The sequence below is a fragment of the Lepidochelys olivacea genome (assembly GCF_965140295.1).
Source record: "Lepidochelys olivacea isolate rLepOli2 genome assembly, chromosome: 13".
NCBI classification, from domain to species: Eukaryota; Metazoa; Chordata; order Testudines; family Cheloniidae; genus Lepidochelys; species Lepidochelys olivacea.
Window position 1 is genome coordinate 23,132,143 of NC_140423.1, and position 13,990 is coordinate 23,146,132.

At 41.9% G+C, this 13,990-nt stretch overlaps 1 protein-coding gene across 2 annotated transcripts in view; it reads left to right on the forward strand.

The window, feature by feature from the left end:
- The first annotated feature begins 2,261 nt into the window (after positions 1-2,261).
- Positions 2,262-13,990, forward strand: part of ARHGAP40 (Rho GTPase activating protein 40) — a 74,898-nt gene continuing 63,169 nt past the window's right edge. For both annotated transcript variants that reach the window (XM_084645766.1, XM_084645767.1), the window contains exon 1: positions 2,262-2,374. The gene's annotated coding sequence lies outside the window, so the exon portion shown is untranslated. The remainder of the gene's footprint in view (positions 2,375-13,990) is intronic.

Genomic DNA, 13,990 nt, shown 5'->3' on the forward strand with positions numbered 1-13,990 from the left:
ACAGCTATTACATTTCCTGGGACGTCTCTGGTTGCTAAATTCTAAATAAAACATGTGGCAAATTGCACAAGATTGAATAAATGGTTTATTTAAGAAGAGTTTAGTTGTCATTCCTCAGCTGGCTGGGGCTAATTAAAGTATCCATGCCTGGAAGGTGCATATAGGGCTGGGATGGTTCTCCTTTTAGAACACTCCTATGAGGATGAGTAAAAGATTTTGCCTCACAGTCTGACCATGCTAAATCAGTGCACTCACAGTTGGAAAGTGACTGGAAGGTGGTCTGTTCTCTCTCCCCAGTTCACAGTGGTGTGTATGTACCAATCACTGGCTTGGCAGGTGTCTGACACCACAGTCTCAGGAAGATGGGCCAGCTTAAATATTTAAAATAGCTGCCAGTGGAGTGGAACGCTAGTTACAGGCTGCTACTATTTTTAATGTGAGCTGTAGCTTCTAGGTACAACAGGGGGTTGTCTGAGCTTTCCTGATCTTTAAATGACTGACATTTCCCCCTCCTTGAAGTAGTAAGTGAAACAGACAACAGATTAGGAAATCAAATATACAAATAAAGATTTGAGCTCTAACAGTTCACAGAAGACTAAAGCAACATTTATGTCCTTTCCATTGGAATTTCACCCTTATTTTTCAGGAGAGCTCAGAACCAATAATTACTCTTCTGCCTGCTCCAGCAGAACATGAAACAGTAAGAGGTAGAAGGAATGGAAGGAGATACTCCTCTTGTCTCTTCCAACTTAATTTTTTTGTTTTCTTCCATTCCTTATATTTCTTACTGGTTCATGTTCTACTGAAGCAGCAGAAAAGTAAGTATTGGTAGTGAGCTCTTCCCTATTGCCAGTATATACCTGTGTCCTGCATGCCCCTAGTTATTTGAACAGTAGCTTCATCTGACCACAGAAATAGGAATAGCACAGAGAACCACACCCTCTCACAGCTGGCCAGCTTTGAAATAATCAGATGAATGGGAGTCCCTAAGACCAGAGTATGATTTGCATTGATCTGGTTTTGAACCTTATTGCAAATGCTTTCCAGTAGTAGAAAAAACATAGATTTAGAGTAGCAGGTTTGCATAGGTCTTTATTATAAAGATGATCTTAGTGCACTCACTTTCATTTACTGCATTTTTCAAAATTAATTTGTGCATACACTTCACTGCTGCAACTTTCGAGTGAGCTGAGCCGCTTTAATTTAGTAAAAAGAGAAGGAGTACTTGTGGCACCTTAGAGACTAACACATTTATTTGAGCATAAGCTTTCCTGAGCTACAGCTCACTTCATCCGATGCATTCAGTGGAAAATACAGTGGGGAGATTTATATACATAGAGAACATGAAACAAATTTAGTACTTCACCATTAGACATCTAATGCCTTTCCCTTATCCCAAGGACTATTGAGCTCCTCCTCCCACAAAACATTAGTTTGCAACATTAGTTTGAACCAAAAATTATAAAAATACACAAGGGGCAGAGCACTTATCCCATACATTAATGATCTCATCTCAACTAGGCATAGGATGAAGGATGCTTGGTAAAGACTGGTTTCAGAGTAACAGCCGTGTTAGTCTGTATTCGCAAAAAGAAAAGGAGGACTTGTAGACTGTTTCTCCCAAGTGCTCATGCAACAGTCCAAGTCACTGAAGATAACAAATGATGTCTTTGCACATTGAGGGCTTTCCTCCTGCAAACACTGAAACGGGCTGAAGCGGTTGGAGGCGCACCTTGCATATTTCTGCAGGAGCAATCACATCTTCAAGGCCGGGGAAGCTGCTGGGGTCGAGGTGGCCTGAGCCAGCAATCAGCAACATCGTCAGGTGGCCGGGCCTAAAAAAAGTTCGTAGTTCGCGAGCTCGCTGTGTCTTAAGATAGCGGAGGGAATTCGTCGCTTTACGTGAAGAATGTTACTTCTGCAGTAAGCCTAGTTTTGCACGATCTGCTTTCCCTGCAGGTTTCATTGAATTGTGCTTTTTTTTTTTTTTTTTAAACCCAAAGCAACAACCGCAATCCAACCCCTGTTCCAAGCTTCTCCCCTGGTCTCTCTTAACAAGCGTATTTTCCTCGCAGCCAGGCGGAGAAAGGGGAAGCACCATGCTTCAAGCAGGCGATGGAGAGCACCCGTCCCTACCCAGGCTTCTCCTCCCTCCTTTACGCGAATCGCGCCTCGAGCTCGCTCTGCCCGACTCCACCCCCTTCTCCCTGCAGCCCGGCTCCTTTCAAACCCGCCCAAGCCCCTCCTCTCCTGCCCGGGGCCAGCAATTAGAAGCCCGCGGAGGAGCCCGGCCGGACCCGCGGATTCTCGCGCCGCTGGTTCGCTCCATCCCCACGCAGGGCTGCGGGCCAGGCTCCCCGCCGAGGCAGAGCAGGTAGGAGGCGGGACCCCTGGAGGAGCGATGTTCCCAGCCGCTGCTGGGCCCTAAGGGTCCCCGAGAGGGGAGCGCAGCTGCAGGGCCCTTTGGCGGGGCTCGGGCGGGAGGCTGAGCCCCTCGCCGGGGCATTGCAAGCGAGGCAGGGACGCTCTGGGCGCCGGGGGTTGCTCCCGCTGCCGAGAGGACCTAGGGGTGAGAGATTTGCCTTGTCCCCGTGGCTAGAACGTGACCGAGGGTGGGTGACCCTCTGGTTGACAGCCCCCAGTAATGATTGGGGGTGTCCGGGCTTTGCAACACCCGAAAATCCCCAGGATGAGCCTGGCTCCCCACCCCATGGTACAGCCTTGTTCTGTGCAGGGCTGCAGCGCTGGCTGGGGACTGGCAATGGTGCGGACAAGTGTGTGTATGAGACATCTAGGCGTGGGGATGCTTTAGTCCAACTGTTACAGGCGAGTAAACAGTTGTGGGAACAGTGGGATAGAGGACACCTTCTTCCCCCCCCCCTTTTTTTTTTTCCTTTCTCCCCTTCGCACCAGGCTTGCATATTTATAGGATCTGTCTAATCGGTCGTGTTAATGGTGCTGGGTAAGTGGCGGTGTGGTGCAGCTGGACCGTTACACTGCTGCATTCCCTGCAAATTCAGCTTCTCTTGTCATGCCGGCGAGCGAGCGCTGCTCCTGTTTGCTCTGAAGCCCCCTGGTGTTAGCGGAATGTTCGCCAGCGGGAAGAGCGTTTCCGGGCCTGGGCATACAGCGTGTGTGTACCCACGCGTGTGTTAGCATGAGCAAGGATCCTGCAGTTGGATTCTTGCCCAAAGCCCCTGGCACCCACGTGGAGAGCCCTTCACTCGAGGTCGTTTGCGTGGCTCTAAATGCAGCATCTGTGCTTAAGTTAGTAAGTCTTGCTTTGGGTTATGGTAAGATAGTAACTTCCTGGAGTTGCCAAAGTAACACCACTGTGATTTATTTTTAGTGATCTTGGCAAAGCATGTTTATAAGGAATGGGTAGATAAGTTATTGCTGGCTAACGGGCTCCTGAAATATTATCTTATAGTTGGGTATTAATATCTGCTGCATTGGATTGCTATTTTCTGTTTTTTAAGGTTGGCGGGCAAATAAATTTGGTTTTTGTTTGTTTTTCCTGGTAACTGAATCAAAGATGTGCAGAAATACCTGAATATAATGATGTGCCACCACCTGGCTCTGCTAGAAAGAAATGAGAGGCTATTTAGGCTCAGGCTTGGATTTGAAGCTTATTTTCGTAAGATTTTTGGCTGCATTCAAACCAGGCCCAGAGAATTGGCCCTTCTGGTTTTGGATTTAGCCAAGAACCAAAACTGTTGGCATGAAGACTCCAATCTGAACCCTTCTCCCTGTGAAACATCAAGAGTCTTGATATTCTGGCTTTGGCCCAGCTGCATTTCCTACTGGAAGTGAAGTATTGTGACTCCATCTTAGCAGTTGTTTTCTCTCTCTTTCCAAGTATTGCATTTAATTCTTAATTTTTTCCTTCCAGGCTAATAATTCCAGTGCCTGCCTCTGCTACTGCCTGTAGCTTTGCCAAACAGTTACACTGTATTGATGCAAGTGTCATGATTCTTTCCAGTTTCACTGCTTCCCACAGGTTCCTGAATAGTAGTAGTGAATCTCAGTGTCATCATAATTTTACTCTGTTGCTGTATGCAAGAGTTACTTTATAAGCAGAAGCAGAGAAACTGCTGCTATCTGTGTGCAGACTCAGGAACTGATGCAGAACCACTTCTGATCTGGAAGGTTATTTCTGCATTCACGAGGATTAGAAACATTTTTTAAAAATAAAAGCTGGCAACATTTTTGGCTTGAGCTCCATTATAGAATCATAGAATATCAGGGTTGGAAGGGACCTCAGGAGGTCACCTAATCCAACCCCCTGCTCAAAGCTGGACTAATCCCCAACATTACTCAACAGGATACTCTATTCACCTGTGGCAAGTCAGTGGATTGTATTTAAGCCCTTTGTATTGCTACACTTAGGATGTTCTCCAAACTGAAAAGTTTGAATCTGTTCAGTCTACCTTTTGGGGATCAGTTTGGAGTAAAGGTTAGTATATGGTGGTGTATGAGATGAAGGATGCACTTGAGGCTCAAGCACAGGACTAGGAATCGGGAGATGTGGATTGTGTTCCTATCTCTACCACAAGTGCTCTGTGTGACCTTGGACAAGTCACTTAAGCTCTCTGTGCCTTGGTTTTCTTATCTGCAAAACTGCCACTTCATGGGCATGTTATGATGCTTAATTCATGTTTGTGAAGTGTTTTGGGATTCTCTTCTAGAAGGTACTATTGGTTTTGGGATGACCAGATGTTTAAAGGTATCTTTGGAGCTTAAGTAACTGGAAAAATTGGAAAATGGTCTCCTGGATCACTCTACTTCTAACAAGGAAGAAATTAAAATGGCCTAATACACAGTGCATGTGTGGGGAGGAGGAATATGAATGGATTGTATAAGTAATTTTTGTTTGTTCTTATAAAAGCTAAGATGGTATTTTGCATAGGAATATTGTGATCTGACTTAACACGAGGTGCTTTTATTTATATATATATATATATATATATATATATAGTAGAGCACTCATAAAAGCTGAGAAATCTGGTAGTATCACTTTATAACCCATTGAATTAAGATGGAGGCTGATTAATTCTAATCTTAAAAAGTGTCTTGTAATTTAGATCCTTTAATTTTTGGCTACTTTACTTAACACTTTTAAGGAACTTGGTTCTCAAACTTCAGAGCATCTGCTTTGTGAAAACCAGATCCTTTTAAGGTGTCTCAAGTCTGACACCCAAATCACTGGTCAATTTGAAAATTTTAGGCAGTGCCTTTACGTAAGGATTCTCCGCCTTTGAAAACAATAGCATGCAATTATTTTTGTGGCTTGCTTTTAAAAAAACCCTCAAACCCCCTCCTACTCTCGTATCAGTTGGCCTTTTAAGAGGCATAACTTGCTGCTAGAAGCATATTCTATTGCCAGTTGCATCTTCCATCATTTGTATCAGTGGAAAACTTTGCTATTCTTTTGCTAACTGGCTTCTTCACAGCTAAAATCCTCAAGGACACCCCAGTGTGCTTATAACTTCTGTTTTTTTTTAATGAAACAACTAGGGCTGTCAAGTGATTAAAAATTAATTGTGATTAATTGCTCTGTTAAACAATATTAGAATACCATTTATTTAAATATTTTTGGTGTTTTCTACATTTTAAAATATATTGATTTCAGTTACAACACAGAATATAAAGTGTACAGTGCTCGCTTTGTATTTATTTTTGATTACAAATATTTGCACTGTAAAAAACCAAAATAAATAGTATTTTTCAATTCACCTTATACAAGTACTGTAGTGCAATCTCTTTATCATGAAAGTTGGATTTACAAATGTAAAATTATGTAAAAAAATAACTGTATTCAAAAATAAAACAATGTAAAACTTGAGAGCCTACAAGTCCACTCAGTCCTATTTCTTGTTCAGCCAATTGCTCAGACAAACAAGTTTTACATTTGCAGCAGATAATGCTGCCTGCTTCTAGTTTACAGCGTGACCTGAAGGTGAGAACAGGCATTCGCATGTTGCAGTGGGCACCACAAGATATTTACATGCCAAATGCACTAAATATTGATATTCCCTTCATGCTTCATCCACCATTCCAGAGGACATGTCTCCATGCTGATGTCAGGTTCTGTTCGATAACAATCCAAAACAGTGTGGACCGAAGCATGTTCTTTTTCCTAATCTGAGTCAGAAAGCACAAGCAAAAGGTTGATTTTTCTCTTTTGGTGGCTTAGGTTCTATAGTTTCTGCGTTGAACTAATACTCTTTTAAGACTTCTGAAATCATGCTCCACACCTCATCCCTCTCAGATTTTGGTAGGCACTTCAGATCCTTAAACCTTGGGTCGAGTGCTGTAGCTATCTTTAGAAATCTCACATTGGTACCTTCTTTGTGTTTCATCAAATCTGCAGTGAAAATGTTCTTAAAATGAACAACATGTGCTGAATCATCATCCAAGACTGGTATAACATGAAATATATGGCAGAATGCGGGTAAAACAGAGCCAGAGACCTACAGTTCTCCCCCAAGGAGTTCAGTCACAAATTTAATGAACACATTTTTTTAACAAGTGTTGTCAGCATGAAAGCATGTCCTCTGGAATAGTGGCCAAAGTATGAAGAAGCAAATGAATGTTTAGCATATCTTGAACGTAAATACCTTGCAGTGCTGGCTACAAAAGTCCAGTGCGAATTTCTGTTCTCACTTTCTGGGGACATTGTAAATAAGAAGTGGGCAGCATTATCTCCTGTAAATGTAAACAAACTTGTTTGTCTTGGTGATTGGCTGAATGAGAAGGACTGAATGTAGGCTCTAAAATTTCACATTGTTTTGTTTTTGAGTGCAGTTATGTAACAAAAAAAAATCTACCTTTGTAAGTTGCATTTTCACGATAAAGAGATTGCACTATAATACTTGTGTGAAGTGAACTGAAAAATACTATTTCTTTTGTTTATCATTTTTACAGTGCAAATATTTGAAATAAAAATAATATAAGTGAGCACTGTACACTTCATATTCTGTTGTAATTGAAATCAATATATTTGAAAATATAGAAAAATGTCCAGAAATATTTAATAAATTTCAATTGGTATTCTATTGTTTAACAGTGTTCTTAAAACTGCAATTAATCGTGATTAATTTTTTAAATCATGATTAATTTTTTGAGTTAATCACATGAGTTAACTGCAATTAATCGACAGTCCTAGAAACATCATAATCTCCATTTGAGTTGTGTGGTAACTGTCACTGTGCTATGCATGTGTCTGTATATAGAATATAATATATGCTTATTATGCAAAGAAAACCCAAACTTCGCATCCTTGAAGGGCAACTTTGTTTCAACTTACTTTAGGATTGGAATGAATTCTTTAAAGTCTTTACCTGCTGAGATTAGTGATGTACACGGTTAACCAAAGTTAACTGTTAACCCCGGCAGCCCAGCGTCGGGCCGGCAGGAGTGGCCCTAGCCCCCACTGGGCTGGAGTGGGCCCCCGGCCCTGCCAGCAGGACCCCAACCCTGACCGTGCTGACTGGACCCTAGCCCACAGCCTCCACCATGCCAGCCCCCCCACCAGCTACCTGGGTTAATGATTAACCGGTTAAACAAAATAATTTTAATCATTTAACTGGTTAACTTTTAAAACCGATATTTACATCCCTAGCTGAGACTGCAAACTTGTTGAGGCTCTTAGTACCCTCAACTCAAAGTGAAGGAGTGTGCATCCTCCTCAAACATGCATAGTTTACTGAGGATCGTTACACCATCCAGAGCGACCACTGTTGAAGGGGGGTACAGCTCAGCATTTTACATGCTCAGGTTCAGTCTTGCTCCATTTGATGTCTGTGGTAGTTTTGCCACTGAGTCCAGTGGAAACAATATGTTTCTTTGCTTAGCAATATTTTGAAATGCAAGATGGGTTTTCATCTCTTGCTCACAAGTTAATTTTCAGGTCCACAAGTCTTCATTGGCATGACAAGTGAGGCAGGTTACAAGTGTTGCTAAAAGTGTGTGGTTTAGAAAAAATATAAGCAAACAAACACCCCCCATCCCCAATTCCCAACCTCTCAGCTATCTGGTATGTGTTGGAGGTAGGTATAACCTACTCAGGATATGGCTACACACTGTGTAACTTGACATCAGTGTTTGTTCCTGATCCTAGTGTCGGGGTGCGATGTAGCACAGTTGTTTGCATCCTTATCCTGAAGGAGTTGTGGAATAACTTCAGCTGCAAATGCTCGTGGTAACATCTGTGCTTAATGAAAAGCAACCATCATTATTAGGCTCTTTGGACCAGCCCATTTTCAGCTGTAAGTAGAAAAATTACACTCAAGACTTTCAGAGTAGCAGCCGTGTTAGTCTGTATTTGCAAAAAGAAAAGGAGTACTTGTGGCACCTTAGAAACTAACACATTTATTTGAGCTGTAGCTCACGAAAGCTTATGCTCAAATAAATTTGTCAGACTCTAAGGTGCCACAAGTCCTCCTTTTCTTTTTACTCAAGACTTTGGTATTACTCACTTTGCCACCAGGAGGTGCAGTGACAGCAGCACAGTTTACACTTTGGTCAGGAAGATTTTTGGCACAGTGACGCTTCGATTGTAAATCTTATTTTCCAGGTTTTTGATAGCTTGGATTAACTGGCGGGAGAAAATTGCAACAGGTTAAAACAGCAGACATGGATTCATGCTGGGAACAGTCTTATTTTGGCTAACCTAAAATCATAAATAATTGTTTGGTCTTTGTTAGATGTTTACTGTAAGCTGTACTGTGGCTTTTCTGTTTGGGGCAGATATAACTCGGAACAAAAGAATGCAAACATACAAAACCACACTGTTGTTCAGATTCACACTTTTTCTTTTTTAATTTTGAGATTGGAAAGGCCCAGTGCATGACCATAAATTCAGTGTATTATGGTTCCAAATGAAACTTGGGTCTCTTATTCAGCAAAGCACATATTTAATAGGGGTGAGATTATCCATCTTGCTCATAGCTCAAACATGTGCTTATGTGGTTGATTGAGTTGAAGTCCTAAAAATGATTTAGTAATGATATCCTGTATGAGCCATGTTACCAAAAATACCCTGATAAAGCTATATGATGGCACTTTTTAACTGTTTTAGTACGTTGTTTTTTTGGTTTTCTATGCTACTTGAAGAATTCATAGAATTTTTCTAAATAGATGTCTTTCACACACACCCAAAAGCAGAGAGATTTAAACTGATGTATTTTTTTAAAGTGACATCTACCTAGGATACTTTTTTTCCACATCATAGTATAGAAAACATATCTATCTTAAGTCTTTTTTGTAAGGATTTTGTATCCAAATTAACAACCACCTGAATTGTTCTAATCTGTCAGGAACATAAACATGGTTTAATTATTTTCTGTAATAGCCTTTGTTACGTTCATTTAATTTTCCCTTTTTACCATCAATATAGCTTCAAAAGAGAATAAGCTTTGTTAACCTAAAGCGATTTTTCTACTTAACAGAACCATTACACAGCACAGCAAGACTGCTAGTTAATTAAACCTGAGCAATATGAAGTATGGAAATTATCAATTAAGCTAATGAGTAATCTGTATATAGTAATATACTTCCTTTACAGTTCATAGATTATTTTAGGAATAATCTATGCACTTGACTTTTGTATTGAATTGTATGTGACTAAAGGCAGGTCATTACTGCATATTTGACAAACTGTAGCTGCAAAGTCCTTGGGGAAGAGCTGGTCCATGTTGCCTGAAATAGTATGAACATCTGAACCTGTAATCTACTGGGAGATCAATAATAAATCCTCATGAAGTTCCTTTCTTTCATTACATTGGCTTTCAGACTGGCAGGTTTATGGTGGATGCTTGAGAAGACAAAGGAAATTAAAAAGCTAGCATAGTTTACAGAAAAGTCCAATCCCCAGGGTAGGTTACTCTAAGAGTATGGAATGTTTTCAGTTTTTTTTAAATCTTCTGAAATTTTGTTCCATCAGTGTAGGAGGAGTTCTCCCTCCAAGATAATTGTTTCCATCTGAATAGCATTTCCGTCAGCTATCCAGCACTGGAAGCTTTGGAATCAAGCAATGAGGCAGTTAAACTTGGATCTGCTTCATGGCAGTGGAGAACTGTCACTAAAGTAATCTTGGAAGACGTACATGTAACACATCTGTGAAGTGTGCTATGCATCCCCCTCTGTGGCTGGCTCACAGAGAAATAGCTGCCCTGCTGCTGCTGTAAGTTAATGGATTTAGTGCTTCACCTCCAGTTGGAAAGACCCATGTTTTGGTGTTGGGGGATCATTCTATGCACATCAGAAACATTCATGCAATAAGATGACTGTCAACCACAGTACTCAGCAATCTCTTCCCTCTCCTTCTTGACAAAATTCATGTCAAATTCCCCTAATCAAGGGAATTTTAGTTGCAGTGAAAACAACTCTTCTCATCCTATATGTTACAGGAATTTTTCTAGCATTGCCCCACGCTGTGCTGTGAAACAATTCTGTGGTGTCAAAGTCCAGCATGATGGATGTTTTTCTTGCTCAGATGGGAACTGTTCCTGACCTATGTGAACTCAACACCGAGACAAAGAGGAAATAAAATCTGGGCCATTAATTAACGAGATGGCAATGGCTATTTTCACTTCCCTTCTTGCTCTTGTTTCCTCAGTTCATCCTTAGCTTACTGTCTGTGTATTTCTTATGGAAAAGGCCTACAGAAACTAATGAGAGAGTAATTTCTATAAAACCCTGGAATTTAATGGTGGTACCTTTTCTATAGATTGTGGGGGGGATGTATAGAATTATATAGCAGTCAAGGGAAGGTCCTCTTATGGATCAGTAACTGGTTAAAAGACAGGAAACAAAAGGTAGGAATAAATGGTCAGTTTTCACAATGGAGAGAGGTAAACAGTAGGGTACCCCAATGATCTGTACTAGGACCAGTGTTGTTCAGCATATTCATAAATGATCTGGAAAAGAGGGTGATCAGTGAAGTGGCGAAGTTTGCAAATGATACAAAATCATTCAAGATAGCTATGTCCTAAGCTGACTGTGTAGAGTTATAGAGGGATCTCACAAAACTGGGTGAGTGGGCAACAAAGTGGCAGATGAAATTTCAACGTTGATAAATGCAAAGAAATGTGTATTGGGGAAAAATAATCATAACTATGCATATATAATGATGGATTCTAGATTAACTGTTACCACTCAAGAAAGATCTTGGAGTCATTGTGGATAGTTCTCTGAAAACTTCAGCTCAATCTGCAGCAACAGATAGAAAGACTATTAGGAATGGGATAGAAAATAAGACTGAAATATAATAATGTCATTATATAAATCCATGGTGTGCCTTTAATAGTGTGTCCAGTTCTGGTCATCACATTTCAGAAAGGATATAGTGGAACTGGAAAAGGTTCAGAGAAGGGCAACAAAGACAATCAAGGGTGTGGAGCAGCTTCCATACAAGAGAAGACTGAAAAGATTAGGCCTGTTCATCTTAGAAAAGACAAAATTAAAGGGGGATCTGATAGAGGTCTATAAAATCATGACTGGTGTGATTGAACAGAGAAGTGTTATTTACCCAGTCCCACAACACTAAAAACAGGGGTCACCCGATGAAATGAATAGCCAGCAGGTTGAACACAAATGAGGAAATACTTTTTCACACAATGCACAATTAACCCATGGAACTCATTGTTATGGGATGTTGTGATGGCCAAAAATACCTAGTTCTATTTTGAACCAGTTATAATTTCATTGTCCATCAACAGCTATTAGACAAGATGGTCAGGGATGTAATCCCATGTTCCAGGCAACACTAAACCTCTGACTGTGAGAAACTGGGAGGAGAAGATGGGTGGATCTCTCCAAAATTGCCCTCTTCTGTACACCCAAAGTTCTGTTACTGGCCACTCTTGGAGGCAGCTTACTGGGCTAGACTGACCATTGGTCTGACACCATATAACAGTTCTTCTGTTCTTATACAGCTATGGTTTGTTACAACAGCACACTAAACAGGGATACGGAAAGAGAGAATGTTGGCTGAGGACATCTGGGCAAATCATACTCTTGAGAATGACCACAGAACCTTTAAGATCCATAAAAGACCCAATATATCAGGGGTGGGCAAACTACGGCCCAGCTGTATTCGGCTCTTCAGACGTTTTAATCTGGCCCTCAAGTTCCTGCCGGAAAGCGGGGCCTGGGGCTTGCCCTGCTCAACACGTGTCATGGCTCCGCGCGGGTCCTGGAAGCAGCAGCACGTCCCCCTTGGAGCTCTGAAAGTTGCTGCCGCCCCAAGCGCTGCCCCCACAGCTCCCATTGGCTGGCAGCCACGGTCAATGGGAGCTGCAAGGGCAGTGCCTGCGGACGGGGCAGCTCACAGAGCCGCCTAGCTGCGCCTCCGCTTAGGAGCCGGAGGGGGGACGTGCCACTGCTTCCAGGAGTTGGTTGAGGTAATTGCTGCCCGGAGCCTGCACTCCTGACCCACTCCAGCGCCCCAACCCCCTGCCCCAGCCCTGATCCCCCTCCCGTACCCTGAACTCCTTATTTCTGACCCCACCCCAGAGCCCACACCCCCAACCGGAGCCCGCACCCCCTCCTGCACCTCAACCCCCAATTTCATGAGCATTCATGACCTGCCATACAATTTCCATATCCAGATGTGGCCCTTGGTCCAAAATGTTTGCCCACCCCTGCAATATATCATTAATTTATCAATTTATTTTAAAACCTCTCCTACTGACACATCAGTGTGGGGCAATACTTCAGATTTGTTACCCCCATCAGAGCTAGTCTTTTTGGGCATCTCCCCCACCTCCTCTGCAGTGAAGACTGATGCAGAGAATTCACTTAGCTTCTCTGGAACGGCCTTGTCTTGGTTGAGTGCTTCTTTAGCACCTTTGTCATCGACTGGCCCCAGTGTCCGTTTGGCAGGTTTCCTGCTTCTGATGTACTTTAAAAAATTCTTCCTGTTAGCTTTTGTGTACTTAGCAAGGTGCTTCTCAAATTCTTTCTTGACTGCCTGCTTATACTTAACCTGTTAGAGTTTATTCTTGGTAGGTGTTGACTCAGTGGCCTCTATTACTCTACTGTTTAGCCATGGTGGCGTTCTTTTGTTCCTGTTTTCTTTTCTGATTTGGGATATACGCTTAGTCTGAGCCTTTATTATGATGTTTTTAAATAGTCCCCATTCTGCTTGCAGGCATGTAACCCTTGTGACAGGTCCTCTTAATTTCTGTCTCTAAAGACTTGTAATTTTTGTGTAGTTCCCCTTTTTAAAGATAATTGTTACTGTGGTGTGGGTGTTTTTAGTATTATTCCCTCTTCCAAGAATGTTAAATTTAATAACATTAGAGTCATTATTACCAAGTGGGTCAGCTATAGTTACCTCTTGGTCCAGATCCTGTGCTCCACTTGGGACGAAATCAAGAATTGCCTCTCCCTTTGTGGGTTCCAGGACTAGCTGCTCTAAGCAGTCATTTATGGTGTCTAGAAATTTTATCTCTGCATCACACCCTGAGGTGACGCATATCAGTCAATATGAGGATAGTTGAAATCAACCATTATTATTTCACTTTCTGCTTTAGTAGCCTCTCTAATGTCCCTTGGCATTTCACAATCATTGCCTCCATCCTGGTCAAGTGGCCAGTGCTATATTCTAACTGCCATATTATTTTTATTTAAACATGGAATACTATGGTAATCTGTGGGGATTGAACCCAAGACTAATGTAGGGCAAAAAATGGGTTATTTTGCTTAGAAAAATTCAAGTTTTCAGTGAAAAATCAAAAACTAGAATATTCTGTCTGAAAACAGAAGCATTTAGATTCCGAAATTCAGAAATGCCACTGCAGTGCCTCATGGGAGTTGTAGTTTGGATGCCTTGTCCTCCTTTTCTCCTCTACAGGATGGGCTCGCTGATTGGACTACATCTCCCAAGATGCACCAGTGTCTGTTTTGTGAAGGGAGATGGTGCATCATGGTGGTTGGATGGCCACAATGCCTCATGGGAGATGTAGTCCAATCAGGGAGCCCA